This window comes from Bos mutus, chromosome 1 (genome assembly GCF_027580195.1).
Source record: "Bos mutus isolate GX-2022 chromosome 1, NWIPB_WYAK_1.1, whole genome shotgun sequence".
NCBI lineage: Eukaryota > Metazoa > Chordata > Mammalia > Artiodactyla > Bovidae > Bos > Bos mutus.
The window spans coordinates 101,574,926-101,602,857 of NC_091617.1; positions in this window are offsets into that span (position 1 = coordinate 101,574,926).

Below are 27,932 nucleotides of genomic sequence, written 5' to 3' on the forward strand. Positions count from 1 at the left end.
TATTAGACAATAAAAGTAATCTACACTCAAGGATAACCAAATTAATTTAACCACCAAAATCCAATATTGTTATTCCAGTTTTATTAGATTATATTTTGAAAACTTTCAAATTTTCATGAATCAATGATCAGAATAGACCCCTACCCCAGTTTTGCTTCTCTGTTAAATGCAGGTAAATTAACACTTTTTCTTTAAAATGTATTTTTCCTCTCTTCCAGCTTTCATGATTTTTTGTTGTTGTTTTCCCAGTGAACAATTGACTTTTTTAAAGATATTTCCTGCTGCAATGTTGAAACCAAAATTTATGGCTTAAACTCCTTTCATTTTTCAGTAATGGACTTTATATACTTTCATTATAAAGGAACTTTCTGGGTATTGCTAACCGTTGAAATGCAGAATATTGATTTAACAACTGTATAAATCTATGAAGGATCATTCTTCTTGGCAACACTATTGGTTGAAATGATAGGGTAGCCATAATGACTCACCATCTGTTTGTTGAGAGGGCTAGGGGTTTCTTTTTCTGCTCCCAAGTGGGCATTTTAAAAACATGACTTACTTCATATTTTCCTTGATCTACTGAACAATATTTTTCCCTGGCCTCCTCTGTATTATCCATGTTGTAGCTTTAATACTATCTTATTCAGAGAAGATATCTTTCTCTCTGATCATTTTATCAAATTAACTCTCTTCCTACTGTGTTGTATCCATATACTTTGCTTAGTCTTTCAACATCACTTATTACGGGACTTCTTTGGGGTTCAGTGGTTAACAATCTACTCGCCAATTCAGGGGGCACAGATTCAACTGCTAGTCTGGAAATACCCCACACGCCATAGGGTAACTAAGCCTGTGTATCACAACGGCAGAGCCAGTGCTCTGGAGCCTGTGAGCTGCAGGTATTGAAGCCTGCATTCCCAAAAGCCTGTGTTCTGCAACAAGAAAAGCCATGAGAAGCCCAAGCACCATGACTAGAGAATATCCCACCCCCACCCCCCTTGCTGCAACGAAAGAAATCCTGTGCACAGCACTGAAGACTCAGCATAGCCAAAGTAAATAATAAATAAATAAATAATAAAACATCACTCATTACATTTTCTAATTGTCTTGTTTGCTTATTCTTTATTTCCTTATCTACTCCAATTGATTATAAGTTCTATAAGATCAGAGACCATATATATTTTACTCACTTAGTTAAAATGTTTATACTTATAGCCCAGGAAATCATTCAGCTATCAACACAGTGCTGTGGTGACTGTGTTCACAAATCTTTAACCAGCTTCACATAAGTCCCTCATCTGGGGCCCATGTGCATCACCTTCCTTCTTATTGTGAGTTTCTTCTAAAGTCCTTAAGAGTAGAGTCCCTGGTAAATCCTTAGTCTTCATGTATATGTGCCAATGAAAAAATTGCCTGCCATATCAGTAAACAAAGTATGTTGCAGCCATCAATCACATTACAATCACCCCGATGGTGAGCGCTGAGGAAACTCTGAATGGAAACAGGCTGACCATCAGCAGTCAGCCACTGTAACCACCCCTAGTGATGCACCTGGAGCAGATGCAAAATGAGAAAGCACAGGATAGCTGAAGTGACTATCAAAGGAATGATTTCAGGAAGCCCAGACTCCAGACTCTTGCATCTTCCCATACATAAAAAACTGCTAAATTCCTTATCTTGAGATAGCTGGGTTTCTTTAATTACAGGTAATCTTTTGATGTTCTGACTACCTGGCCTTTGCTGCAAAAATACATATATATCCTGGTTCCTACTTACCTCCTTGATGCAGTCTCTCAGAGCTATCTGAGAGGCTTCATCTTGGGCTTAAGTTGTCAGTTTTGTCCACCAAATAAAACATAATTCTCAACTTTTATGTTGCACATTTTTTTTTCAGTTGACATGTATAACCCTAAAGTGTGGGAAAGTTAATGCCTTTGAGATTCTGAATCAGTGGGAAATGGGACCTAAGGGATAAATGCTTCTCCCTTTAATCTTTTGTATAAACACCTTGAAATGAATTTCATAAAGTTTCTCAGAAGTCCTAAAAAACTGAGCATCAGTTGCTACAATCCATGCCCAATTTGATAATACATCCATATATTAACTTTTTGTTCTTTGTTTCACTTCCCCTGTTCTTCACTCCTGCTCCCTGCTCTTGTATTCTCAAATAAACTAACCTTATGTAAGTTACTGTTTCAGGCTCTGCTTTTCAGACTACCCTAAGTCAAACACAATTTAAAAAATTATATTATCAATCCCACTAGCTGTATTTCTGATGCTTGATGGTCCCATGAGGCTAGTGACTACCATACTGAAAAGTGTAGGTATAGAACATTTCCATTAAAGCGGAGAAGACTACTGGATAACCCTAACTAGTACAAAAACAAGTACAGAGTCTCCAAAGATAAGTGAAGGCATGTCTTTGTAGGAGTTAATCCACTTTTTTTGTCTAGAGAGAGGAAAATAAACCTGATGGGTTTTAGGTATATAACAGAGCTTTCTTCACTGATCTTAGGTCATGTATTTTAATTTCTAGAATTTACTAACATCCATGGCTTATCATTCAAATCATTGGAAAAGACCCTGATGCTGGGAAAGATTGAAAGCAGGAGGAGAAGGGGATGACAGAGGATGAGATGGTTGGATGGCATCATCAACTTGATGGGCATGAATTTGAGGAGGCTCCAGGAGTTGGTGATGGACAGGGAGACCTGGTGTGCTGCAGTCCATGGGGCTGCAAAGAGTCAGATACGACTGAGAGACTGAACTGAACTGATGATTTATCAAATGACATTATTAATTTTGAGATTTCTTGAAAAAAATATAAATAATTTATAAAGGCAACAATAGCACATGAAAAAACCAGTTTTTTTTAATGTTAAAAGTAAAGATACTAAAAATACAGGAGAGATCTACCATTCCACCACTTCTATATTAAATAAATATTTTGCTATTTGTGGATCAAATGGAATTTAATACTGAATCTTATAGTGTAGTTTAAAATAAAATTAAAAGGGAAGTGCCACTCAATTTTAACCAAGTTAATTAGAATTATTAATTAAACTAGATCTTGGTACTATTTAATGTAAATAAGCATTTGTTTTTCCCAGTCTAAGTGGAATGCTATTTGAAATATTTATTGAAATCAGAATTCTACTGGCTGGTTCTTGTCTCATAAAGCTGCTTTGGGGTTTCTGAGCAGTAACAGTACAATGATGTCTCTTCTTGTGTCATTTCAGGCATCAAATTTTTTGTTTGTTCTGGTTAATTATTCAAACTAGGACTTCATTTCTGTCCTGCTTGTCTGATTCCTTTGAAATCCTCATAATGCTTACTTATTTTTCCAAGGCAGAAAATCTTTTTTGGCCACACCAATGTTCTTTTCTTCCTCTAGAGTCACAAATATTTTTCATAGATAACATAAAATTTGTCTTTTAACAGGTTGTTCAAGTTAGAGGATTTGCCATTCACTCTTCTCTCAGCACCAGAAGATTTCTTATTAAATAAGAGAAACTACATTCTCAGTACATATTTGAAGTATAATTATAGACTTTTCTTATGCTAAACATATGTCCATATTTTGGTAATATTTCATTTTTAATATAAGTACTTATCTGTTTGGACACAATCAAATGCTGTTTAAATACTTAAAGATATACCTTCATGTTTCATAAGCAGGGACTTACATACATTAATGTAATATCTTTATAATCAATAGTGCTATGTATGATAATTTTCATATTAATTATAGAGATTTTCCACTTTGAAGACTTTGTTGATTATTTCCAGTTTTCATTCTTTGCTACATATTTTTCTCATTGTCTGTTATATTGTCTTAGAAAATAATGTGAACTGAGTAATTCTCAATAAACACAAGGAAAGTAAGCTCTTCATTTAAGTAACATAGAATTTGGTTTTCAGCACATTGGGTCATTCTGTAGCTATTTCTTAAGTCGTTACTTTTACTCAGCACAGTTCTAGGCTAGTATCTCTGTTTCTGTTTCTTTCTGTTAGATAGCTGATGGATAGACAGATGTAAATATCATTTATAAGTTGAGAAAGAAACTCTGTATGTGAAATATATATATATATAATTCTATATATAATATGTATTATATATATACTATATATGCTATAATAAACATTTTATAAATAAAGTAGCAATATATAGGACTGGAGGTGAAAAGAGCAAGTTTCTGGGAGAAAGCAACTAAGCTGAGAAAACAGGTCTACCTAATGCTTTTAGTTTCTCATGATGTACTCTGCATATAAGTTAAATAAGCAGGGTGACAATATATAGCCTTGATGTACTCCTTTTCCTATTTGGAACCAGTCTGTTGTTCCATGTCCAGTTCTAACTGTTGCTTCCTGACCTACATATAGGTTTCTCAAGAGGCAGGTCTGGTATTCCCATTTATTTCAGAATTTTCCACAGTTTATTGTGATCCACACAGTCAAAGGCTTTGACATAGTCAATAAAGCAGAAATAGATGTTTTTCTGGAACTCTCTTGTTTTTTCAATGATCCAGCAGATGTTGGCAATTTGATTTCTGGTTCTTCTGCCTTTTCTAAAAACACCTTGAATATCTGGAAGTTCACAGTTCACATATTCCTGAAGCCTGGCTTGGAGAATTTTGAGCATTACTTTACTAGTGTGTGAGATGACTGCAATTGTGCGGTAGTTTGAGCATTCTTTGGCATTGCCTTTCTTTGGGACTGGAATGAAAACTGACCTTTTCCAGTCCTGTGGCCACTGCTGAGTGTTCCAAATTTGCTGGCATATTGAGTGCAGCACTTTCACAGCATCGTCTTTCAGGATTTAAAATAGCTCAACTGGAATTCCATCACCTCCATTAGCTTTGTTCGTAGTGATTCTTTCTAAGGCCCACTTGACTTCACATTCCAGGATGTCTGGCTCTAGGTCAGTGATCACACCATTATGATTATCTGAGTTGTGAAGATCTTTTTTGTACACTTCTTCTGTGTATTCTTGCCACCTCTTCTTCATATCTTCTGCTTATGTTAGGTCCATACCATTTCTGTCCTTTATCGAGCCCATCTTTGCATGAAATGTTCCCTTGGAATCTCTAATTTTCTTGAAGAGACCTCTAGTCTTTCCCATTCTGTTGTTTTCCTCTATTTCTTTGCATTGATCCCTGAGGAATGCTTTCTTATCTCTTCTTGCTATTCTTTGGAACTCTGCATTCAGATGCTTATATCTTTCCTTTTCTCCTTTGTTTTTCACTTCTCTTCTTTTCACAGCTATTTGTAAAGCCTCCTCAGACAGACATTTTGCAGACATTTTGCTTTTTTGCATTTCTTTTCCATGGGAATGGTCTTGATCCCTGTCTCCTGTACAGTGTCACGAACCTCCATCCATCAAGGAGATCAACCTTGGGATTTCTTTGGAGGGAATGATGCTAAAGCTGAAACTCCAGTACTTTGGCCACCTCATGCAAAGAGTTAACTCATTGGAAAAGACTCTGATGCTGGGAGGGATTGGGGGCAGGAGGAGAAGGGGACGACAGAGGATGAGATGGCTGGATAGCATCACAGACTTGATGGACGTGAATTTGAGTGAACTCCGGGAGTTGGTGATGGACAGGGAGACCTGGCGTGCTGCGATTCATGGAGTAGCAAAAAGTCGGACATGACTGAGCGACTGAACTGAACTGAATGCTTTTAGTAAAAGGGTAGCTGACATTAGATTATCTCTCCAACTAGGAATTCCCTGAAGAGAAAATTTGGGTCATGACTCTATATCCACAATTCTTATCCATGGTGTCAAGAATGTGCTTTGTATAACTTAGTCACTCAAACGATATTTATGTTTATTTAAAGTGACTTTTTCCCTTAATTCCATGAGACAAGCTGTATATTAATAGAATTGTTGCATAGTATACCATATGTTTGAGCGTAGTTTATTTTTATGAGTTCTGCAGCCAGTGTTTCATATAAAATTATGAATATGATGCCCAGGGGTTTTCAATTGTATGATATGAAATAACTGACCCTGTCTCCCAATCCACATATAATTGATTAGGACAACTTTTAAAACCAAAGCTTTTTTCTCCTTTCCTTCCTTCCATTGTCCCTTCCTTCCTTCTCTCCTTCCTTCCTTCTTTTTCCTTATCCTTAAATAGTTGTAACTTTATATGTAGTTTTTCAAGAAATAATACTGCAGGTAATTCTCAGTGCTAAATTAATTTTAGATAAATGACTGATAGCCAAAAGCTTTTGCATGCATGCTAAGTCACTTCAGTCATGTCCAACTCTTTGTGACCCTATGGACCATAGCCCACCAGGCTCCTCTGTCCCTGGGATTCTCCAGGCAAGAATACTAGGGTGGGTTGTCATGCCTTCCTCCTTGGGATCTTCCTGACCCAGGGACTGAAGGCCTCTTACGTCTTCTGCACTGGCAGATGGGTTCTTTACCACTATTGCCACCAAAGTATAATTATTACATTAAAATTTTTATCATATATTTTAAAAGAAACCTTATGCAGTAAATTGTAATTAATATGCAAAAGGAAAGTTAATCTGCTACCTCTGTGTTCAGCAACTTTATGAGAAATGTGCAAGATGATGGTCAGTGCCATATAATTAACAAATGGTATAGTGACCAAATTCTAAATATTTGGTAGGAACTTGCATCTAAAAAATTTAAATATGATTTCAACAGTTAAATGAATGTGTCAAGAACCCAGAAGATAAAATAACAAGCTCACCAAAAATAAATACCAGTTGTCAATAAATACATAAAGCAGATTCAATATACCCATGTTCAGCAACCAATGGACAAAAAATAATAATTTAAGTGTAAGTACAGATCTGTGCAAATGTATGGAAGAATATTTGGGGGAAAAAATACTAAGAGACCATGTTATCACTTTTAACCATGTCATACCACATATACACATTTATTTTAAGGAAAATAATCAGAGAAAATTATAGAACTTTTGTTTTAGGATACTTAACATAGCAACATTTACAATGGAACAAAAGTAATAAATATAAATTATCTAGTTTAGAGAATTGAATACTTCCAAATGATAGATTCCTATAAAATAAAACAGTGTAAAACAGCTATACTGCAATAAAAATTTAAAATTATATATATATTTGTATATGTATACTTACGAGCCTAAATGCTTTAAAAACTAAAGTATTTTTAAGTTTATAATTTTGTAGAAATATTTGCAATATATTATTAAGCAATTAAACCCAACTACAAAACAATTTGTATTGCTATGATACCAACACTGTAATTAAAAATAGAAACAGAAAGTAAGGATATAACAAAAGTAACATTCTTTATGCAATGTTTCAAGGGTTTTATTTGAGGTGTGGTATATGATCATTTTAAACTTTCTTCCTTAGCAGTAAGCAGCAAGTCAGGCTCATAATCATATGATCATTTTAACAATTCCACAGGATACATACTAAATTCCTAATCTTGTTTGATAAATGAGTAGACTAAATCTAATAGACATTAACTAATTCAACAAAAATCAGATAATTACTAAATATCATCTCTAGAAGATTAAATTATGTTTAATTTGAACATTTTTCTTTTTCTAGCTTATATTAGTGATTTTTTCTTATATTATATTAATCACTTATATTAGTGATTTTAGCCCATATTACTGCTTTTATTGAAAATAACTTGTCCTATACAACGTACAGAAAGAAAGTTCTACTAGTCGTTTTGACAATTAGACAAAAGTACTGTTTTATAAATAAACATATGTCTTAAAGCACTAGTGTCTGACAATAAAAATATATAGATGTTTTCATGACATCAGTAATTATCTTTATCTAAAGATTTTCAATAATATTGAGAATTATATCTAACCAAAATATATATTTAAATATAAATCATATTTTATATACAGCATAAAACTTATCCAAAATCTCTATTGATTTAGAACTCAATATTTTCCCATGGTAAATAAATTTATGCCTCAGGTGTAAATTCTGAGGTTTGGTTGATGAGCCAAATATCAGCATCTAAAATTAAATATCAATTGTATAGAAGGTATCTGGGATAGATGTTTTGGGTAAAAGTTTGAAACTCTTACATTAAATATAAATAAGAGGAAAGCAATCATCAAAAATAAAATAAAAGTCAATATTTTTTCCTCATCATGGTGCTCAAAATTCTCTGTAGATTAGATAAAGTTATTCTTTAGGAACAGACGCTAGTCTCAAAATTTCATACTTTTTTTCTCTACAATACTATTCATTAAACTTTAACTATAGGGAAGTACGGAGAAGGCAATGGCAACCCACTTCAGTACTCTTGCCTGGAAAATCCCATGGATGGAGGAGCCTGGTAGGCTGCAGTCCATGGGGTCGCGAAGAGTCAGACACGACTGAGCAACTTCACTTTCACTTTTCACTTTCATGCATTGGAGAAGGAAATGGCAACCCACTCCAGTGTTCTTGACTGGAGAATCCCAGGGATGGGGGAGCCTGGTGGGCTGCCGTCTATGGGGTCGCACAGAGTCAGACATGACTGAAGCAACTTAGCAGCAGTAGCAGCAGCATAGGGAAGTGACTTTGAAATCTTCATAACCATAGTTTAGGACAAAGTCATCCATTACAACTACAGTGCACGGGAATGACTTAACAGTGCATCAAGGAATGAATTATGGATCACACCCCCACTTTCCTATTTTGGGGTGTCTTTCTCTTCCTCTGTTTCTTTTACTATTTCTTCCCTCTAACTACTAACTATTTTCAGTTGGCGCAGTGGTAAAGGTCTGACAATGCAGGAGATACAAGAGATGTGGGTTCCATCCCTGGATTGGGAAGATCCCGTGGAATAGGAAATGTCAAATCACTCCAGTATTCTTGCTTGGGAAATCCCATGGACAGAGGAGCCTGGCAGGCAACAGTCCATAGGGTCGCAGAGTCAAGCATGACTGAGCCACTGAGCACACACGCACAACTACTAACCATTTTGTTACCACCATTTATTATTTTCATGTTTCTTAAAAATATTTTTAATTATTATAAAAAGTATTATTTTAAAAAGTATTATACCAATGTTAAATTCTTGCTTTTGGTAATACCCTATGCTACGGAAGATATTAACATTAAGAAAAGTTTTGCGACAGAGAAACTCTGCATTAATTTTGCAAATTTCTACAACCCCCAAATTATCTCAAAATAAAAGTGTTATTTTAATGTATATAAAATTATTTAAAAAATTTTTAACATTCAAACAATTCTAAACACAAAATATCCACACACAACACACACACAGGTGCAGACATTTGGCCCTCCATATTCATGGGTTCTGTATTCTCACATTCAATTAATTTTTTTGAAAAAATAATTCCTGAGTGTTGCAAAGCAAAGCTTGAATTTATTTTGTGCTCTTAGTTGTTTACAGATCATATACATTGTATTAGCTATTATAAACAATCTAGAGATAATTTAAAGTATACTGGAGGATGTAACCAGGTTATATAAAATTTATACCATTTTATATAAGGAACATCTGCAAATTTTGGTATCCATGGGGTGGTCTAGAATGAATCCTCTGTAGATGCCAAGGGAAGACTGTATATTGTCTCTCTAAATATATAGATATTTAGATAGGTATATTTATTTATCTGACTTTCTTACCCCTAGTAATCCTGCAAAGCTCAAAAAGCAACTTCAGCTATCAGTCATTTATTTATGTATCGACCTAACTTACTTAAATGTCTACTTGTGAAGAGATACTTATAGTTGCTTTTTTCACTGGACAATTTATTTTGGAAACCTGTCATTACATAGAAGTCTTTTCTAGTTCTTCCCAAGCGTGTATGATACTTCATTTATGGAAGTGCTATTGTTCCTTCTTATTCCTGTTACTCCTATATTCCTGATGGATATTTGAACTGTTTCTAATATCTGCTATACAAATAAGGTCACGTGAATAAGTTTTGTGTATGGCAATTTATATATTAGCCAGAATATTTTTAGATTCCTATAAGTACATCAGAGACTAAGTGAATAGGTAATTGTTGCTGCTGCTAAGTTGCTTCAGTCGTGTCCGAATCTGTGCGACCCCATAGATGGCAGCCCACCAGGCTCCCCCATCCCTGGGATCCTCCAGGCCAGAATACTGGAGTGGGTTGCCATTTCTTTCTCCAGTGCATGAAAGTGAAAAGTGAAAATGAAGTCGCTAAGTCCTGTTCGACTCCTAGTGACCCCATGGACTGCAGCCTACCAGGCTCCTCTGTCCATGGGATTTGCCAGGCAAGAGTACTGGAGTGGGATGCCATTGCCTTCTCTGAGGTAATTGCTAAATAGTGTCAAATTTCCCTCCCAAAAGTTTGCACAATTTTATATTCCCATTGACAGAATGTCATTTCCCCAACTTTTTCAAAATATTGTGTACTTTACTTCCTGGTTACCCCCAGGGGATTGGTTCCAGAATCCCCATGGATACCAAAATCTGTGGATGCTCAAGTTCTTTATATAAAATGGTGTGTTGCAGTTAGATCTGCATCCACGATTCTGCCTCCACATATTCAAAAACTGCAGCTGGAATTTGAAATTGAAAATCTGCCAATTCAGAACCCACGTAGGAGTGTCTGTAGTTAAATTTTTGTGATGTGAAAGATCAGACTGGTCTTATTATAATGTTAATTTTTATGTAAGTTCAGGGGCATTTGCTTTTCTTTTTCTACAAAATGTATTTATGTATCATTAGTTATAACTTCTTGATTTCACAGTTTTCCATCAATTAGGAACATCAAACATCAATTTCTATTTTTTTTAATTTTAATTTAATTAAAAATTTTAATCTATTTTAAAGATTTTTTGAGCTTGTTTTTTCATTTGCTATAATTTCTGATTTGAAAATTACTTCTGACTCTTAAAATTTGTCTATTTTATTCTGAAAATTGGAAAAACTCAAGAATGAAGTCTTAAAGATTATTTCTAGTGGTAACAGTTACAATTAACTTTGATGAAGATTTTAGAGAATTAATATATCATCTTGTCATGAAGCAAAAATATGATTCAGCATAGGTCAACCTATTGCTCCACAGTTCTACTAAGACTGTTGATGTGCTAGACAGAGATGGATTTAGATAATTTGAGACAGGTGCAATAGTATCTGTATAATAAATCTCTCCTATAGGGACAATGATGTGGATCAAATGGGCCAGGTGTCAAGAACAGAACAGCCAGCATCAACTAAGAGGAGAGATTTGGAGCGGATATTGTTTGAACAGGTGCAGGATATCTACAAGTATAAAAGTGTCCATCTATTGAATGGAAGGTGTCCAGTTGGAATCAAGACTGATTTGTAACAGATGAAGAAAATCTACCAAACACCTGTTAGGTTTTCAGAAGAGAAAATATGTCGGTGGTATTAACTAACTAGGTTTTCAGATGATTATGAAAAACTATTATGAGACAACTGAAATTTGATTTTAATTTTGCTGTGATGCATCACCACACTGAACTAATTCCCCCTGAAGATATAGGCAATAATAACTTGTCATCAGCAAAGCTACTTTCTCTGGGAAATGATTAAAGACAGGATTAAAAATAAATTGGTACTTCAAATTTATACACAAAACCATAAATTATTTCAATTCACTATAAATGAATTGGCTGATTTGACTAAATTGTTATAATGGTATTTCAAGTATAGAATTAATTTATCTAGTTATGCACTTGGTTATGAAAGATATAAATTGGATGTAATATTTTCATTTTAAATCAAAAGGTTACTTGTTTCTAGTCAAGTCACGTAATACCTCGAGAGTGAGAGAAAGAGTGAAAGAGAGGAAGAGAGATACTAGTTTGAAGTTGTTATAAAATCAAAATTATTCTAAAAATTACCAAAAACATAGCTATGTTTGGAGGTCCTCTGAAATACTGTTGACTATGGAAATTGGTAATTTACTTTTTACAGATTTTTTTTTGATGTGGACAATTCTTAAAATGTTTATTGAATTTGTTACAATATTGTTTGTCCTATGTTTGGGTTTTTTGGCTGTGAGGTATGTGGGATCTTCGCTCCACCACCAGTAATTGAACCTGCACGCCCTGCATTTGAAGAAAGTGAAGTCTCAAACAATTGGATCACCAGGGAAGTCTCAAAATTGGTACTTAATTTAAAGATAACATTATTCTTTTTAATATTCAGCTTAAAACATCAGCATGTCTGAGTCTTATGAATATATTCATGACATTTATAAAACAAAAGATACTATACTGACAAACAAAGAACTCTTAATAATTCCTACAATACACCTAACAGTGGGAAAATCACTACTCTCCCTCCAAAATTACATGACAAATATATATGCAAATATATTTGAAGTGATACTGAAATTTTCCCAAAACATTTCATTTACATTTTGCAAAAAGTTTAAGAATGTTACAATAGCAATATTGATTATTTGGAATTTTTATTCTAAAGTTAAAACTGGGATCATAGCTTTTTCAGATCAATAGCAAATGTTTATAAGAATTTTTAATATTTATTAGGCAGGTGTGTTCCCACACTTAAAGTAATTAAATGCCTGTGAACTTGTCATACACATCAGTTTGTGACAAGCATCTAACATATTTCTTTAGCATATATAGTCTTTAAGTCTCTTCCTGAGAAAATGGATTGAAAAATAAAATATAAAATAATTTTCTCACAAAGCACGTATCTCCTAAAGAAAAGTTAGACATCATCTAAAAAGGGATTAAAAAAAAAGCCTTTCATATGAACATTTAGTTCACATACATATTTATACATATATGCCATTAACTAATGATAATCATTATATAATTACTTATATGATTACATCATAATGATGATTATCAATGTACATCTTATAATATATTCTCATTGTTCAATTGGGAGAAGATAAAATTGTGCAGTGCTAAATCACTTCAGTCGTGTCTGACTCTTTGCTACTCTGTGGAGCAAAACCTGCCAGGTTCCTCTTTCTATGTGCTTCTCCAGTCAAGAATACAGGAGTGAGGTTCCATGCCCTCCTCCAGGGGGTCTTCCCAATCCAGGGATCCAACAGATGTCTCTTACTCCTGCATTGGCAGGTGGGTTCTTTACTACCAGCACCACCTCGGAAGCCCATAAAATTGTGCAGAGATAACTTGCCTCTCAACAAACCTCTAATGAAAGAAAAACCACTAAAATATTTCAAACTTTTAAAATATTATGCAAAAATGGGCTTCCCAGGCAGCACTAATGGCTAAGCACCCACCTACCAATGCAGGAGACTCCAGAGATGTGGGTTCCATCCTTGTGTTGTGAAGGTACCCAAGAGGAGGGCATGGCAACCCACTCCAATATTCTTTCCTAGAGAATCCCATGGCAGAGGAGCCTAGTGGGCTACAATCCACAGGGTCACAAAGACTCAGACACGAGAAAAGAGACAGCAAGCACATAGCTGTTTTTTAAACTAATTTCTCTTAATTCGTTTCCTTACGTTCAATTTTAGGGACCAAGCCTACAATGACACAAAAGGACATATTAAAAATTGATTCAATTTACAAAAAGTCCCATAGCAGGACTTGTAAGATCAGTGGTACAGTGATGTTTCAAATCTGTATTATTTCATTTTCCTCTAATATTCTTGTATATTTGAAATGAACTATGAATATTTTCATGTATATTCATACACTGTAACTCACATATTGCAATTTTTCAACTTTGCTCAATTTTTTTGTTTTGTTACATAAAAGATTTCAAAAAACATCATTTATGTAACAAAAGAAAACATGGATCTAGTTGACTTTGATATAAATATCCACTAGGACTTGGATAAAAGAAACTACAAAGGAAATCTGATCTCTTCTCTTACTCAGCCATTTTACTTAACAATGGTAAGTCTTTATTTTAGTACATAAGTATGTCACAAAAGTTTGAATCTTAATGAGTTATTTTAATCTAGTTTGCAGTGAGACCTGGCTTATTTCTCTCTTTAAATATATTTCCAGGTCTCCCTTTGTGTTCCAATGGTTAAGAATCTGCCTTGCAATACAGGGGACACCAGTTCCATCCCTGGCTGGGAAGATACCGCATGTCACGGGGCAACTGAGTCCATGTACCACAACTATGGAGCCCACGCTCTAGAACCCATGAGCAGCAACTACTCAGCTGATGAGTCACGACTACTGGCGCCAAGGTGCCCCAGAGCCTGTACTCCAGAACGTGAAAAGCCACTGCAGTGCAAACCCTGAGCACTGCAACTGAAGAGTATTGCCCATTCACCACAACTAGAGAAATCATGCACAGCCAAAAATAAGTAAATAATAAATAAATTTAAATATATTTCCACTGCTGTTCAATGATACCATCCTTGGGAGAGCAGGATAGAAGGTGATCTAACATTATAGATATAGGAAAAAATCATTGCTCTTGGCCAAGAGTCTACACATTGAGCAGGCAAGCCATGTCACTACCTATATACATATTGTCCGGAAAGGTATTATGCATATTGTCTTTGCCTACCTCCAGCACTTCCTATTTTAGAGAAGTACATGTAAAGAAATACTGAGTTAATTCATTTAATTCTTATAAATTCATAGGCAGCATGTGTTTCACTCCCTCTTTATTGAGCAAAGAAACAGCAATGACATGATAAATCATGTTATCAAATAGTTAGTTTGGTTCAAATAGTTAGAACCAAAATTTGTTTAATATTTATGGCTATTCTCTTTGCTATATTCCATATTATGATGGCTCAGTTTTATTGTCAATGAGAAATTAAAATCCCACCTTGGATCTTCTAGTTTCCATGAAGAGCTTCTGAAAATAGAGTATCAGTACAATGATTATTATTATGAACCGTTACTAAAAATGCACATCTGAAATACTCTTTAAATGTACGTCATACTTGAGGCACTTACATGATATATGGCATAGAACCTATATTTAGGCAAACCATTTTAGTCAAACCAATAAAACACACACATACAAACATACATTAATAATCAGGTTCTTGCCAAATGAACTTGATGCGCCCAAGGGACATTTACTGTTAGAAGTAACAGAACTTTTTGTTCTAAACAAGTGTAAAATACATGCATTCTTCAAGGATTATTGGGATAAGATGATTTTAATTTGAATTTCATCTCTGACTCTTTTTCACCCAGCATTGTTTATATTGATGGTATTTTATAAAAAGAGAATCCATAAATAGTGTTTTATAGGAACATTTCTACATTATCAGGGAATATATAAAAGTAAAGACAAATAACAAATGCAACCAGTCTTGAATCACATCACAATAGCATAAACTGTGTTTTATACTTGTGCTGATTATCCATTCATTTATTTCATTTCATATATATTCTTGTGTTACCATTGATAATATCATCTATTATATCATTAATGCTGTTGTTAACTTGGTAAAATTACCATATAGTCTTCATGTTTTCCTACTTCCAGAGCTCATCTGACCTTACCCATGACAAAGTAACAATGGCAAAAATTAAAGAAAATGGTACCTCTCATGCTTAAAACTCTTCTTCTCTCGTACATGTGCTCTGCATTTAGAAACATTGGTTATTTTCCCATTATTTTAGGAAAATAAGCTCATGTTATGCACAATGAACAGCATCTTGCTTTTCCCATCTATCAATACACTGCAGAAATTTCTATACTCCAAATAAAATTAATTCTAAGGAACAATCACATAATATTTCATGATCTGAAAATATTGATGCATTCCTCTCCTATTACTTGCCTATTGAAGGGTTTCCACTTTCATTCTAGCTCAATTTTTGTTGTATTTTATTCTGCTTTTGATACTGCAAATAATGTTCAAAAGACATTCTGAAGAACAAATTGCTGAGAACAGAGCTTTCCAACATATTTTATTTTTTGTTATAGAATCTCAGAAATTGAACTGCTGAGCCAATGTATACATGTCTAATACAAGACTTTTTAAAATATACTTTTATTTATATACTATCAGATCAGATCAGTCGCTCAGTCCTGTCCGACTCTTTGCGACCCCATGAATCGCAGCACGCCAGGCCTCCCTGTCCATCACCAACTCCCAGAGTTCACTCAGACTCATGTCCATCGAGTCAATGATGCCATCCAGCCATCTCATCCTCTGTCGTCCCCTTCTCCTCCTGCCCCCAATCCCTCCCAGCATCAGAGTCTTTTCCAATGAGTCAACTCTTCGCATGAGGTGGCCAAAGTACTGGAGTTTCAGCTTTAGCATCATTCCTTCCAAAGAAGGGAAACAGTGGAAACAGTGTCAGACTTTATTTTTCTGGGCTCCAAAATCACTGCAGATGGTGACTGCAGCCATGAAATTAAAAGACGCTTACTCCTTGGAAGGAAAGTTATGACCAACCTAGATAGCATATTCAAAAGCAGAGACATTACTTTGCCAACAAAGGTTCGTCTAGTCAAGGCTATGGTTTTTCCTGTGGTCATGTATGGATGTGAGAGTTGGACTGTGAAGAAGGCTGAGCACTGAAGAATTGATGCTTTTGAACTGCGGTGTTGGAGAAGACTCTTGAGAGTCCCTTGTACTGCAAGGAGATCCAACCAGTCCATTCTGAAGGAGATCAGCCGTGGTCCCAGAAATAAAGTTGCTGAATCAATGGGTACATTTGTAACATAACTATTTTTGATATATGCTTTTATTTTTTATAGTATACAGTTCTAAGAATTGGTTAGTAAATATGTACATTTTATGCAATAATTTCCAAACAATGTTCTAGTAAAACCTAGTTTTTGGAAAAAGATTGTTGCTGTTATTTTTTTCTATCTTTTAAGAGGCTGAATGGATATCTACTCAGTATCTCCTGGGGGTAGGGTGGGGTGTGTTGCATATAGTCTCACTTTTGAGTTTCAACCAGAGCATGTCTGCTTTTTGTGCATTTAATATATTATTATGGCAGCTAATTTTAGTTATTCACCAGAATCTGTTTCTCATTTTCCCTGGACACACGTCAATTCTACACTTCCTAGCTTTCCTTGCTGTTTCATGTAGCCATGTGACACAGTTCTAGACAAAGGAATGAGAACAGAACAAATGAGAATAGCCACTTAAAGCCTGCCTCATAGGAACTTCCCACATGTGCACTGTGATCCATCCACCTTCTAGTTGACTCAATGGAGTCTATCATGGTGAACTTAGAAGCCATATGTTGAAGACTTAAGAAGCTCTGTTAGTTTAAGTGATTGCGACAAGATATGTCTTCCTTCTGACCAAGAAAAATCACCTTGGAAAACTACTTTTCCTAAAAAATACCATATCATATTTGAACCTCTACACATATGAGATCAATTTGTTATGCAGCTAAGAGTAACTTAATAATATTCACATTCCATGTAAGACCTCAGAGTAAAGGTCTGAAGTCAGGTACCCTGTCTGTTTAATAGCCTATTCAGTGCTTAATATAATATCTAAAAAATGAATAACAATTTCTGAAAATAGCAACAAAGATGATGATTGTAGAACTCAAAAGACACAAAATACTTTAAAAAATATAAGATGATTTTTCTTTTTTTATTTTATTTTATTTTATTTTTAAACTTTACATAATTGTATTAGTTTTGCCAAATATCAAAATGAATCCATCACAGGTAAGATAGAGTATTAGCAATTACTTCCAGCTTGATAACAGAAGAAAATAATGATAAACCATATATATATATTATATATATTTATTTATATATTGCTAACTTTATTTTGGAATTCTATAGAAGACATCAACAATTTCTGTCTTTTAATAAGTTGCAGTGTAGAGGCTGATAATTATGTGATACTCATTAGTAATATACAGGAAAATCAAGATTAAAATATGACCACTGATATTGTTTATGACACCCCTTAACACAAACAATAGTAGTCTTACTTAATAAAGACCAAAAGAAAGACCTCACCCCTCCTCATGAAATATAGACTATATCATTCTCTTTCTCTTTTCTCATTTTTCGTCATTAATCTTGCCTTAAAGTGCAATTATATTTGTCTTCCAAAATTTGTCCAAGAAAAATATGATTCCTCTGTTTCCTTACTTCCTTTTCCCCTAACAATTTTACAAAGGACCATTACATAGACGAAAGCAAAGAGGGAGTCCTGGTAAGGCTTGAAGCCCACGTGAGGAAAGAAGTCAAATGGAGTGGGAGCTGTTAAATGTAAGGATATTGGTTATATATATAGGGGGATTGGAAAAAATAACTAAATATTTTGATACATTGTTAGATTTCTCAGTGTTAGCAAAAGGAGTTAAAAAGATAAGAAAGAAATCTAGAATAAATCTCATTGTGCTGGACTGGAGTTAAAGTTATCAGCAGGATATTATATTTGTATGTATAAAAGTACATGTGTGTGTATATATATATATATATATAATATGCATATGAAATGCATGTCTACATATGTATACAATAGCATACTACACACATATACACACACACTCACATACCTTCTGTCCTCATTCTGTTCACTAAAATACCATGGAGCACCAAGTACAATAATCAAAATAAGTGCTGAGTTCCTGGCTTCTGATTTCATTCCCAACCAGACAGAAACCTGTCTTCTGGAAGAAATGCTGGTAATTCTGTGGCAATCCAGTGGTTAAGACACAGAAATTCTACTTCACAGGACCTGGATTCAATTCAGTCCCAGGTCAGGGAACTAAGATCCCTGAAAAGCAGTGTAACCAATAATAATAATAATAATAAATTGAAAAGAGTATGTTCTTTAAAGTAAATAAGTAAAATAAAAGAAAGAAAAAAGAGAAATTCCTATTTCTAGCAATGGGCAAATAAAAGCATCATGAGAAAGTGAAATGAAAACGTTAAGTCACTCAGTCATGTCTGACTCTTTGTAACCCCAAGGACTGTAGCCCACTAGGCTTCTCTGTCCATGGAATTTTCTAGTCAAGAATACTGGGTTGCCATTTTCTTTTCTAGGTGATCTTCCCAACCCAGGGATCAAAGCCCAGTCTCCTGCATTGCAGGTGGATTCTTAACCATCTGTACCAACAGGGAAGCCAGTGACCTATAACATCTCAAGTAATAAAATACATCAAAGAAAAATTAAATACACTGGAAGAGTATAGAGAACTCTTTTTTAAACAGTTAACTTAAAAAAATATATATTGTGCTTGAACTACTTTTAAAATAATACTTAATGTATATCTTATGACTGTAAAATAATTTATATTTATATTAAGGTCTACATAAAAATTTTAATATATACTAAACTTTTATTTGTCATATCTTAAAAATATGGATTATTTAATTTTTAATTTTAAATTACATATATATTTTCTAATATATAGAAGTGATATATGGAATATATCTAATATATGGAAGTGATATCAGAATATATTCTGTTATAATATTAAGACAATTGTGTATTAACTTAAGGATAGACAAAGTGGCCAATAAGACAGATGAAAGAATATAAAACCATGCCAAAACATAGGGTCACCTGATTTATGAAAATACAATGTAAAGAGTACAGGATGATATGTTTTATTAATGTCTCTTAAATGCCTGTCCTATATTATACACAGAAATTATTTTTAAATGGATTAAAAATATAAATTAAAAATGAAACACCTTTAGTGGAAAACATAAGAAAACATCTTTGTGACCTTGAGGAATGCAAAGATTGTTTAAAAAAGACACAAATTTTACAAGTAAAAAAAGTTAAAAATGAACTTTATTGAAATTATTTAATTTATATCTAACAAAAGATACCTTTAAAAGAATAAAAAAGAAATCTTCTAAGTAGGAGAAAATATTCATAGTACATGGCTCTCTCAAAGGACCCATTCAGAATATATAAAAAACTACAAAATCAATTAAAAAAAACAAAGACATTATCCAATAGAAAAAACTGAACAAAATATTTGAATAGAATAGATGCTTCATAAAAGATTTCCAATGACCAATAAACACATGAAACACTGAATTTCCTTAATCATTAGAGATACACAAATTAAAACTACAACATGATACTACTACATGCACTTCAGAGTAATAAAAAAGGTAGGAAATAATAAATGAGACAGTCACAACTTTTATGTGCTGCTTGAGGAAGTATAAATTAGTACAAGCACTTCAGGAAAGTATTTGGCAATATCTGCTAAACATTATCAGAGAAGGAAATGGCAACCCACTCCAGTACTCTTGCCTGGAAAATCCCATGGAGTCACTAAGGGTCGGAAACGACCGAGCAACTTCACTTTCAGTTTTCACTTTCATGTATTGGAGAAGGAAATGGCAACCCACTCCAGTGTTCTTGCCTGGAGAATCCCAGGGACGGGGGAGCCTGGTGGGCTGCCGTCTATGGGGTCACACAGAGTTGGACATGAATCAAGTGACTTAGTAGCAGCAGCAGCAGCAGCTAAACATTACATGTGTATATCATATGAGCTAGCAATCCATTTCTAGTTTTGTGCTCAATAGAAATGACTGTACATGTTCACCAAAGGACATGTATTAAATATTAAATATCCGTAATAGTACAATTCATAATAACCTCAAACTATTCACTAGCCATGTACTGTGATTAGGAGAATGGGTAAATAAATCATGATAGATTGATAAAGTAGAAAACCATGCAACAATGAGGACAAATGATGTATAACTACATGAGTTAATAAGAATAGATCTCATAAATACAAAATTGAGTGAAAGAAGTCAAACTTAAAAGAATGAACTGTATGATTTCACTTACATAAATTATCAAACAGTCCAAAGTAATCTATTGATTTGGAGTTATGAAAGTGAATGTCTTCAGTTGGCAGTGGGCTGTTAGTTGGAAGAGGACACGAGACCTTCATCTAAGATGCAACTAATGTTTTGTTTCTTAATCTGAATGCTGGTTACACAGATATCTTCATCTTAGTAAAATGCATTGGGTTTTACACTTATGTATACTTTCCTGTATGTAGATTCATCTCAATGAAGAGCTTAAGAAATGTATGTTATTAAATGAGAATTAATTTTTATCATATGCCAAATGAATTTCTAATATAAACAAGCACAAAAATACATGAAATCTATTAGTTTGAATTAAAAGTCTACAAGTAATCATTTTAATGAGTTACTTGCCAGCATATTTAAATGTGTGCCCTAGGGAAAAAGTTATATAATTTGGTGAAGACTTTCTGTACCTATACTGAATGTTTATAGAATGTCTCATTTCTATAGTTGTCACAAGACAAACTAATGAAAGTATTTTCATAGTAATTCTCACTGTAATGCTGTAGACTTCCTATCATAAAATGTTTTATTTCTACAGTTTAGTAAAATCCATTTGATACATCTTTTTAATGTATCACATTTAGTTTTTTAAATATGGATGATCTAAAGTATAATGGTAAATACCACATTACGATCAGGAATTGCAATCATGACTTATTAACAAAAAACGTAGCAGACAACGTTAGTGAAACATCACTCATGCTGAATGTATTTATCTTACACTTTATGCCTTATGTTGTTCTTTTCCGCTCATAGTATAAAAGGGCTAAAAATTTTCTTTACCTCTTTTTTTGAATCTTTGATAGTGTTTGACACCATGAAGAAATCAATTAATCCCTATCAGTTTGGGACAGGATGCAGGAGGTGCTTTTTCAGTTTCATAGTAAGAAAAAGAAAAGCTCCCTGATTCCTGGTTAGGTAAATAAGCTTGTACAAGTCGTAGCCGTTGCAAATTTTCACAGCAAACAGCTAAACAAACCTGTTTACACTTCTTCAGTCTCAAATGACAACCTGGAGAACTACTTATTAGAAAAAATTAGAACCTAAAGAATAACTCCCTGGGAATTCAGAGGGCAGACTGGATCAAATCTGACACTGAATGGAGTTGATATCTGAGTCAATCTCACATAAAAGATAAAAAATAAACTCTTTGCCTCTCCTTGGATCCAGTTCAAATGAGGCAGATCTACCTCAGAACCTTGACTGTAATAGTCAGACTATGGAAAATCAGTACTCAGTAGCATAACATTCTGACAGTGGATGTAAGGCATCCATGCATTGATTAAAAAACACAGCTCTCATTGCTTGTATAGGGAAGTAGAGTAGACATCTTTCAGATTATTTGAGAATGGATTATCAATTTCAAATATTAGAAATTGGGACTTCCTTAGTGGTTCAGTGGTTAAGAATCTGCCTGCCAATTCAGGGACACAGATTTGATTCCAGGTCCAGGAAGATTCCACATGCCACAGAATAACTGAGTCTGTGCACCATAACTTCTGAGCCTGAGCTCTTGAGCCCATTCTCTGCAACAAGAGAAGCCACCATAATAAGATGCCTGTACTCTGCAATTAGAGAGTAGCTGCACTCAGCAATGAAGACCCAGTGCAACCAAAATTATTTTTAAAAACTAAAAATTGGAAATGGGGGTGATGTGGAGTCAAAGAAGGAGATGTTAGACTTTCTGCTACTCTGGCTAATGGCTCCTGAGATGATTTCAATTTAATTTAAGGAAGAAAGCAAAGGAGACTGAGAATGCTAGCATTTGAATGTTGTGGAGCCTTTCGTATTGCTTACTGGTTACCACACATTTTAGTGTCAAAACCAAATCAATAAAAATAGAAATAAATAAATTTTAAAAAATAAAAGAAGCATAAAAAGAAGTTGAAGAAAAACTTGCTAAGAATATATACTATAAAGGAATATTTTAGAATGAGTTTAAGTAGCACATAAAAAATAGAATCCTTCTGAAGAAAAAAATACCACATAAAATAAAATAGTGAAACTATATAGCAGTTAAACCCAGACCTAGTTAATACATTTTCTTTGTACTGAGATATAGAACATTACAATCAGCTTGTCAGATTTTCTCAAAAATAATATTAAAATATATCAGAATTAAAAATAATAAATAATGGCAGATAGGTATAAAAGAGTAATTTTTTTAAGTAGTTTTGTTTTTTTTACTTAATTACCATAAGTTAAAAGAAGTTAAATTTAAAATGTTCCAATTCTGAAATGCTTATTTAGAATACCAAAATATACTAACAGGTATTTTAGTTATATAAAAGACTTCTCAGAAATTACATTCCAAACTAGACAGCTTGAAGTAATTTAAGGTTTTGATTATAAAACTTTGAAGAGCTATGATCAACTGTCTTCAGTGGTTTAGTTTTTTACTAATAATTATTATTAGCAATTGGGCCCAATAGTCTCATTTTTTTCATTTAATAAATTCTTTTTTCCCATTGCCTTAGAAAAGCTGTTCTATCAACAACAGAAAATGTGTTATCATATTCTTTCATTCAATACATAAGTATGTATTTATTACATGTTAGGTACTGCTTTGGGCTATGAGGAATGCACTAAGAATGTAACTGTGGTAAAATAGGTAGGGTTTATTCCTAGATTTTGTTCTCTCTCCCTCTCAGCCTCTTTTTTCCCCTGCCTCGTGCTTGTTGTTTAGGGCTCAGCACACTAAGGCTCACTGGCCAAATCCTGTCTACAACCAGGTTTTTCATGACCCATGAGCTAACAATAGTTTTTAAGTTTTTAAATGGGGAAAAAAACCCACAAAGATTAACATTTTAAGACATGTGAAAATTATGTGAAATTTAGATTTGAGTGTCTACAAATAAAGTTTTATTGTAACACAGGTACACTCACCTGTTTAACACTAGCTAGCAGTATCAGCACTAAATTCACACTACAACAGCAAGGTGAACAGTTGCAAAAGAATCTATATGGCCTGATAAGCCTAAACTATTTACTCTTGTTTCTTTGCAATGTTTGCCAATCCCTCATGAAGTACCCTATGGTTCTGTATCCTGTGAGTATAGTATTCCAGGTCAGTCAAGAATAGGAGCACTCTCCAGATTTCCCTGGTGCTGCAGTGGTTAAGACTCTGCACTTCCAATGCAAGGGGTGTGTATGGGTTTAATCCCTGGTTGGGGAACTAAGATTCCATATTTCTCTCCACATGGAAAAAAAAAAAAACCTGTAAGAAGAGGAGCACTGAGCCATACCTCACGTAGGAGGACAAACACCTAGCTCAGCAGTGGTCTTCAAGGGCTGCACAAGACAATCACTTCTGTTGTGGGAAAAAAGATGCATGCTTACGCTAAAGTTTAAAGCATTTTCTTTAAAATGTACAAAAATTACAATACATATAACTTATAAATAAATATATATTTATATATATGAAGCCACACATTTCATAAGTACATTTGTATTACATATGTTATACATGTGTGTATGTGTGTGTATATATATATATATGCACATATATACACAAGTAATTGTAAATAAATAAACATATAGATATACCCATTATAGAGACAGTGGAATGAATAGTAGAAGGTTTGGCTGAACTTCTAAAATGATAATCATATGAAACTAAACTTTAATTATAATAAAACAAATTTCTTTCTTTTTCTAACAGAAATATAATCCACATGTATTATGTCTAACAAATTAAAAATGGGGCAGAGAAAAGGAAAGCATTAAGTGAATATGCACACATTTTTTCTTGAATATTATTTATAACATAAAAACTACCATTCTCATATGTATTTTTTTTATTTTATCCAAAACTTATATTTTAATAATGTTTAGGTCAAGTCCAGTGATAGGCGGAGAAAGGTTAATTATTTCTACATACTTGTCAACTATGTGAAAGAATTTTCCTTTCATGGAGTATTTAGGTATTGTCCAACATGGTGATAAATTGGAAGGTAAAATTTCAAAGAACTCATGCGTAAGAAGACATAACTTTAAGGAGTGTCAAGAGTGGTTCTGAAGTAGTCGAGAGTCACCTTTTAGACAAAAGGAGTACACATAACTAGTGAAAGCAGGGTAGGATGGTATAATGTGGTTATGCCACATAGTCTGGGTTTTTTTCCCCCCATAATAAAGGTATTTTAATTTTAATATTTAAAACATAATTCAAAAATAACCTTCTAGTTTATCTACATCAGTTCAGTTCAGTCACTCAGTCGTGTCTGACTCTTTGCGACCCCATGAATCGCAGCACGCCAGGTCTCCCTGTCCATCACCAACTCCCAGAGTCTACCCAAACCCATGTCCATCGAGTCAGTGATGCCATCCAGCCATCTCATCCTCTGTTGTCCCCTTCTCCTTCTGCCCCCAATCCCTCCCAGCATCAGGGTCTTTTCCAATAAGTCAACTCTTCACATGAGGTGGCCAAAGTACTGGAGTTTCAGCTTCAGCATCAGTCCTTCCAATGAACACCCAGGACTGATCTTTAGGATTGACTGGTTGGATCTCCTTGCGGTCCGAGGGACTCTCAGGAGTCTTCTCCAACACCACAGTTCAAAAGCATCAATTCTTCGGCGCTCAGCTTTCTTCACAGTCCAACTTTCACATCCATACATGACCACTGGAAAAACCATAGCCTTGACTAGATGGACCTTTGTTGGAAAAGTAATGTCTCTGCTTTTGAATATGCTATCTAAGTTGGTCATAACTTTCCTTCCAAGGAGTAAGCGTCTTTTAATTTCATGGCTGCAGTCACCATCTGCAACGATATTGGAGCCCAAAAAAATAAAGCCTGACACTGTTTCTACTGTTTCCCCATCTATTTCCCATGAAGTGATGGGACCAGATGCCGTGATCTTCGTTTACTGAATGTTGAGCTTTAAGCCAAGTTTTTCACTCTCCTCTTTCACTTTCATCATGAGGCTCTTTAGTTCCTTTTCCCTTTCTGCCATAAGGGTGGTGTCACCTGCATATCTGAGGTTATTGATATTTGTCCTGGCAATCTTGATTCCAGCTTGTGCTTCTTCCAGTCCACCGTTTCTCATGATGTACTCTGCATATAAGTTAAATAAGCAGGGTGACAATATATAGCCTTGGCCTTGATGTACTCCTTTTCCTATTTGGAACCAGTCTGTTCTTCTACATACTAGAGAATAAATAACATTTCAGTTAAAAGATCCAAAATGTTTCAACATTAGTTTGTGATTTCTCACCTTATTTAGGCGCATGCTTTTCCATTATGCCCCTCTATGCTCTTTAGACAATTTCTTTTTTTCTTACTCTGTTAGTCTTATCACCCTCTAAATTAGTAACTTAATTGGATGGAGTAAGAAACAAGAACATTTTATTTTCAGAAATAAAATTGTGTAAATTGTATTTGCTGTCAATTGTTTGTAAGCTTTATGAACTTTATAGTCAAATGACAAGCCACTATACAGTTAGAGCTTATTGCACCGCTCTGAAAGTTTTCATATCATGATACATTTTAAAAAATGATAGTATTTCTGGGACTTACCTTTTGATGCAATGGATAACAATCTGCCTACCAATGCAGGCGACATGTGTTTGATCCCTGATCAGGGAATATTCCACATACCATGGAGCAAGTAAGCCCATGTGCCACAACTATTGAGCCTGTTCTCCAGAGCCCATGAGCTGCAACTGCTGTACCCATGTGCCCTAGAGCCCACATGATGCAACTACTGAAACCCATGCACCTAGAGCCTGTGCTCCACAATAAGAGAAGCCATGCAATGAGAAGCCCATGCACAACCATGAAAGACGCAGAGCAACCATAAATAAATAAATATCTCCATGACATGCTGCTGCTGCTAAGTCGCTTCACTCGTGTCCAACTCTGTGCGACCCCAGAGACGGCAGCCCACCAGGCTCCCCATCCCTGGGATTCTCCAGGCAAGAACACTGGAGTGGGTTGCCATTTCCTTCTTCAATGACATGCTAACAACTAAGTGTGCTTCCACCAGATGGGAGCTTCCCTAAAGGCTCAAATGGTAAAGAATCTGCCTGCAATGTAGAACTGAGTTTGATCCCTGAGTTGGGAAGATCCCCTGGAGAAAGAAATGGTAACCCATTCCAGTATTCTTGCCTGGAGAATTCCATGGACAGAGGAGCCTAATGGGCTATAGTCCATAGAGTTGCCAAGGATCGGACACAACTGAGCAACTAACATCCTTCCCCTCCTCCACCAGATAGGCAAGAAGGCTCTAGGTAATTCAGACCTAAGCAACCACACTGAAGAGTGTGAGGGATCAACCTTGGCTGTCTCAGACTGGGATACCCAAAAGTAAACTTTGGGAAAAAGGGTTATAGGTTGTTTATTTGGAAACTGATTTCAGGGAGTAGGAATGAGGGACAGGGGGATCAAAAGGGAAAGAAAGACACATTTCACCATGTTGGCCATTATCATGAACCACAGGAGCTCAGTCATAAAGGCTTTGGTACACAAAGAGGGGCAGTGTGTATGTATGTTATATTTGTATGAATGTGTGTATGTATGTGTTTGCTTCAGTTTCCTATCAGTCAAGGGTGACTCCATGAGAATTAGCAAGGCATGCTTCTGGATTGCATATACCAATAAACCAGAGAGAAAGACAGAAACAGAGAAAACAGTCTCTATAATGACAACAAGAAAATGAAGTTTGAGAGAAAAACCATTCTAACTTGAAGAGTTAAGACATCATGAGGACACTTGTAATATATTCAAGCTAAAGGCAGTGTGGATGTTGGATGCGACACAGATGGGACCAAGTAATTGAGTCAGTTCCAAGTTGTTACAACCTAGAAATGTTACTTTCCCCTGTAATAAACTTCAGTAAGTCTTTGTAAAACCTTATTAAGACACATAGTTAACCTTGTATGGTTTAAATTAGGCAATATATATTAGAGATTCCATCTGTGTTTGGTCTGGTAACCTGGACAACTAGATATTTAATGAGCATAATTTAACATAGTGATAATATTTCCTCTCCCTTTCATGTTTTGATTTTGAGAAACTGCAATCTGTTGTGCCTTAATTACAATGTCAACTGAGTTATTAGAACTTCGTTTCACACTCATGATTTTAATGGATGCTAAAAATTTCCTCCCATTGTCATGTAATCACTAGACATTTTTAATTCCTGCAAAAGTTCAGAATCCAGTCACTTGTAATCTGCAAGTCTACCTCTTGAATCACTGAAGGTTAAGATCAGTA